The sequence below is a fragment of the Aquarana catesbeiana genome, linkage group LG02 (genome assembly GCF_042186555.1).
Source record: "Aquarana catesbeiana isolate 2022-GZ linkage group LG02, ASM4218655v1, whole genome shotgun sequence".
Classification (NCBI taxonomy): domain Eukaryota; kingdom Metazoa; phylum Chordata; class Amphibia; order Anura; family Ranidae; genus Aquarana; species Aquarana catesbeiana.
In genome coordinates this window covers 251,108,969-251,114,968 of record NC_133325.1, presented here as the reverse complement: position 1 = coordinate 251,114,968, position 6,000 = coordinate 251,108,969, and positions in this window count along the sequence as shown.

Sequence of the window (6,000 nt, the reverse complement as noted above, 5' to 3'; positions counted from 1 at the left end):
AAGGCTCATCTCATATTTAGCAAAAAACATCTTGATTATCCCCAAGACTTCTAGGCAAATATTCTGTGGACTGATGAGACAAAAATGTAACTTTTTGGAGGGTGTGCATCCTGTTACATCTGGCATAAAACTAATACAGCATTTCATAACAAGAACGTGATGGTCTGGGGCTGCTTTGAAGTTTCAGGACCTGGGCGACTTACCATAATTGATGGAACCATGAATTCTGAGCTCTACCAGAAAATCCTAAAGGAGAGTGTCCGGGTATTAGTTTGTGACCTCAAACTCAAGTGCACTTGGGTTATGCAGCAGGACAATGATCTGAAATACAACAGCAAGTCCACCTCCAAATGGTTTAAACAAAGCAAAATTTAGGTTTTGGAGTGGCCTAGTAAAAGCACGGTCTTAAATCCAATTGAGATGCTGTATCATGACCTTACACGGGCCGTTCATGCTGGAAAACCCTCCAATGTAGCTGAATTAAAACAATTCTGCAAATAAGAGTGGGCCAAAATTGCTCCACAGCAATGTGAAAGATTCATTGCCAGTTATCGCAAATGCTTGATAGCAGTTGTTGCTGCCAAGGGTGGCACAACCAGTTATTAGGTTTAGGGGGCAATTACTTTTTCACATAAAGCCAGACGGGTTTGGACAGATTTTTTGCCTTAATAAATGAAACCATCATTTAAACACTGCATTTTGTATTTACTCAGATTATCTTTGTGTAATCATAAAATTAGTTTGATGATTTGAGTCATTTAAGTGTGACAAATATGCAAAAAAATAAAAAATCAGAAAGGGGCAAATATTTTTCACAGCATTGTATATAATTATCAGATTGCGATACTTAAATAATAAGTTTTGATTTCTAATTTTGTCATAATTAATAATAAAAATTAGAAATCGAAAAGAGTAACCCTTTTATGCAACTGTTAGCCTATTGTAATAAAAAAGATTAATTATTATTAATTATCTCCTCAAACTTAGATTATTGGAATCAAGGAAGCCTTTTCATAGGCATATTGCCATGCATAAACATATATAGTTAACAGAATCCCCTGTAATATTTAAATACGATTGTTTCCTTAAAAAAAAAAAAACTATGGTACAACCAAACTCAAATTGTATGCTGTAATGCCAGTTTGATTGTATATCTTGCTGTAAGGTTAATAAACACTTTTAACAAATGCAAGCAAATCAGGAACCCCTGCATCTTGAAACCACAAGGTAAACTCCCTAAAGAATGTACCCCCTAAAACCTAACTATGCATTTTTGCAACATGCCCCCTCATTTGGAGCTTTGCAGTATAACAAATGGGAAAGGATTATTACCCCCTCCCCTTTCTGCCTTTTTGTTCTCTTTCTCTTGTTTCTTACTAAAATAGATTTGTTGTTACCCTCGTTATTTTCATCTCTCCACACTTTTGCTTCTTTTATCTTTTTTCTATGTTTGATAATCTAGTTCATGTTCAAAGTACTTTATATAAACTTGCATGTAAATAAACAAGTAGAGAAGTAAGCGGAAACACAACAAACAAAATATTTTATAAAGATTTTATTAATGCAGCTCTACAAGATAAGAAATATGGACATTGTTGTAAAGATCAAACAGTGTAATGTGTCTACATAAACCTAGCTTGAAGAACGTAATGTCATGTTACATTCATGAGCAAAAATATTTTCTAATATTGTTGTACTTGTAATAGGTATTGCTATACAGCTCTTTTTTTGTTCCTTTTTGTAAAACAGATAACCAAAAAAAGTTTTATTTTATACAGGATTAATGGAATTCTTTCTCTAGTTACTCATTCTACTGCAAAACAATATTATATCAATATTGATAGTGTATGAGAACAATGTAGAAAGAAGAATTAAATTACAAAATACAATTTAAATCAGCGCTTTAATATGACCATTGTTAGGAAGACACCACAAGTCTTCCATATATTATAGCGGATATCAATTTAAAAATGTCCCCTTAATATAGCATTCAAATGCCTGAAGGGGTGCATAAATAAACATACCCTCACACATAGGAATGTCGCAGCCACAAGTGAACTGTTTGTTTCTGCTCCCCTTCCTCCTCTTGCTTACCTTTGGATTCCAGCTTTCAGTCTAGTTTGAGATCCAAGTGGACTCCTTGAAGAGGCCTGAGGCTATTACAGAAAATAAATAGCAGTTAGTTCAACAGAACTATCTGAGAGTTGCAGCAAGAAGAGAAACACGTATGCCTGTCTGCTGCTCAGCTACCCAGTGGACGTTTATTAACCACTTGAAGATTTTACCACTTCACGACCAGGGCATTTTTTTGCTATTCAGCACTGTGCTACTTTACCTGTCAAGCAACACTTTACGCAACTTAACTTTATATACATTTTTTTCACACAAATAGAGTTTTCTTTTGGTGGTATTTGATCACCACTGGGTTATTTTTATTTTTTATTCTAAAAAATGAAAAAGACTGAACCTTTTGAAAAAATATTTTCTACTTTCTACATATCCAATAAAAATAAATTTAGGCCAAAATGTATTCTGCTACATGTTTTTGGTAAAAAAAAATAAAAATCAGTGTAGTGAGGCTGCAATGATGGGTACGGTGAGGCTGTAATGATGGGCACAGCGAGGCTGCAATGAGGGGCACGGTTAGGCTGCAATGATGGGCACAGTAAGGCTGCAATGATGGGCATGGTGAGGCTGCAATGATGGGCACTGTGAGGCAGCAATGATGGGTACGGTGAGGCTGCAATGATGGGCACAGTGAGGCTGCAATGATGGGCACGGTTAGGCTGCAATGATGAGCACAGTAAGGCTGCAATGATGGGCATGGTGATGCTGCAATGACAGGCATGGTGAGGCAGCAATGATGGGCATGGTGAGGCTGCAATGATGGGCACAGTGAGGCTGCAATGATGGGCACAGTAAGGCTGTAATGATGGGTACACTGAGGCTGCAATGATGGGCATGGTGAGGCTGCAATGATGGGCACAGTAAGGCTGCATTGATGGGTACAGTGAGGCTGCAATGATAGGCACAGTAAGGCTGCAATGGTGGGCACAGTGAGACTGCATTGATGGGCACAGTGAGGCTGCAATGATGGGCACAGTGAGGCTGCATTGATGGGTACAGTGGGGCTGAATTGATGGGCACACTGAGGCTGCATGGACGGGCACAGTGAGGCTGCATGGACTGGCACAGAGGCTACATTGATGGGCACAGTGAGGCTACATTGACAGGCACGGTGAGGCTGCATTGATGGGCACAGTGAGGCTGCATTTGATGGGCACTGGTAAGGCTGCATTGATCTCTTTTATCATGTCCGCAGTCTCTGACCATTTCTTGTACCATGTCTGCAGTCTCTGACCATCTCCTGTATCATGTCTACATTCTCTTACCATCTTTAGTATTATGTCCTCAGTCTCTAACGATCTCCTGTACCATGCCCGCAGCCTCTTACATCTCCTGTACCACGCCCACAGCCTCTGACATCTCCTGTACCATGCCCGCAGCCTCTAACATCTCCTGTACCATGCTTGCAGCCTCTGACATCTCCTGTATGATGTCTGCAACCTCTGACCATCTCCTGTACTATGCCCGCACCCTCTAACCAACTCTTGTATCATGTCCGCAACCTCTGATCATCTCTTGTCTTATATCATGTCTGCAGTCTCTGAGGGAGTCTGGAGAGTAGTTAAGAGTGGGAGAGCTGCTGGGATGGGGGTCATTGGAGAAGTCAGATGTGTGTGGACCATGTAGAGAAGACCATAGGAAAACCAGAGCCACCAAGCTGGAGCCGACTGACTGAGCCCTGCAAGGTGCACCTGAGAGGAGGTCAGTGACAGCGCCACCAGGTCAGTCTGGGGGGGGTCACTGATGTAAGGGGAGAGTGAATACAATAATGTAAGTGGGCACTGATATAAAGGTTTCCCCTTTATATCAGTAACCCGTCCCCCCTTACCTTAGTGTATTCTTTCTGTGGAAGGTGGTCTCTGGTCACCAGAGTCCCCTCCCATATTCCCAGAGTCCCAGGTGTCCCCCTTAATGATTGCTCCACTATTACCTGGAATTTGCTGATATATATATATATATATATATATATATATATATATCCCTATATCCCTATATCCCTATGTGCATTCATATCTGTCTTATCTATATATAATACGCTCTTCAAATGTGCTTTAAAATGCATGGTTTTCCCTTTTATGAACAAGAAAATAATGATGTTATGATGTTGGGCTGGTATAATAACACTATGGAGCTGTTATGAAATTATTTCCAGGGCTGGTTTTTATTCCCAGTCTGGCCCTGCCTGCATACTGGCTCTGCTACCATCTCCTGCTCTGGTGCCAATCTGCTTCAGTATCCTGTACATAAGACTGTGATTCCCAGCTTCATCCACTTGTGTGGACCAAGTGTAGACTTCACCAGCCAGCTACTGCAGCACTCATGCCACTCCGTGCCACTCCGTCACACTCTCTGTCTCCACCTTCAGAAGTGTTGGGCAGGAGGTTCAAAAGATGCCTCCACAACATTCCAGTTGTCACCAGGTACGTGATATACAGATCAGATCAGATATGATTCTGTACACTGTACTAATGACACTGGCTGGGAAGGGGTTAGCATCTGGGGGCAATTAAGGGCTTACCTGTGTGCCAAAAATGTGTAATGTGTATAATATGTTCTGCTTTTACTAAATAATGTGGATGTTTTTTTCTCCCTGCTTTGCAGGGAAAAGAAACAGCCAGATCTCTGCTCTGTACACACTTTTTACACACAGGACTCTGTGCTGTGATTGGACACAGCCAATCAGCAGGTCTCAACCATAAACCATTGGCTGGGATCTGCTGACAAAATTCTGCTGTGTCTAACTCAGGGGTGTCCAAACTATGGCCCTCCAGCTGTTGCGGAACTACACTTCCCATGAGGCATTGTAAAACTCTGACATTCACAGACATGACTAGGCATGATGGGAGTTGTAGTTCCTTAACAACTGGAGGGCCATAGTTTGGACACCACTGGTCTAACTACATAGCTGGTGAACAGGGGGCACAGACATATGTGCCACAAACCCGGAAGCAAGCTGGCAACGTTCATTTACATTGTTGAGCCTGCAGCTCAGTCACTAGAAATCTAGTGTGACTCAACTGCAAGTAGTTAATATATCAGCCTCTCTCTTGGATTGGAAATGGGGAGTGAGCATCACTGATGGATATTTTTACGACAGTGTCTACACCTTCATCTGATATTTTACTAGCTTTGGCTGGGAGTTGATCTGTGGAGCTCCTTGAGAATAGGAAATGATATTTGGACTGACCACCCTCCTCTGGTGGTTATTTTGGCCTGGCAAGAGGTCATCCTTAGATACATAGATACAGGTAACAGTCCTAGAGAACAGAAAGAAGGGGATGCCATCTTGTGTTGAATCTCCATCACTGATAGGGGGTCCAGTAAAATATGTACCAGAAAGTCTCTCTTAAGTTAATAAGCTAATGCCATTATTCCTAGCAGCATTACTAGAGGTGGAACAACAGCACCAGTTACCAATTCTTCACCATTTGGGTTGTGCTACTAAAAAAAGGCACCTGTTTGCTATAGACTCATTTTTCATTTGTCCCACTCTCTTTTTGAATTATAGATTGTAAGCTCTAATGAGCAGGGCCCTCTGATTCCTCCTGTATTGAATTGTATTGTACTGTACTGTCTGCCTTCACATTGTAAAGCACTGTGAAAACTGTTGGCGCTATATAAATCCTGAATAATAAAAGTAATAATAATAACAATATTATAAATGCTGTTTTATATTGTTCTTTATTCAGTTTCTTATTCTTCCTTCAAAACATTTCTATTGTTAGATATTTAGGCCCCTGTGCATTATAAGCTAAAGCAGACATAATATAATTGATTTACTAAAGGCAGTTATGCTGTTCACATTGCAAGATAATTTTCACACTGAAATGGAATTTTCCTTTAGTGTTAATGGAGTAAAGCTCAGTTGACTTT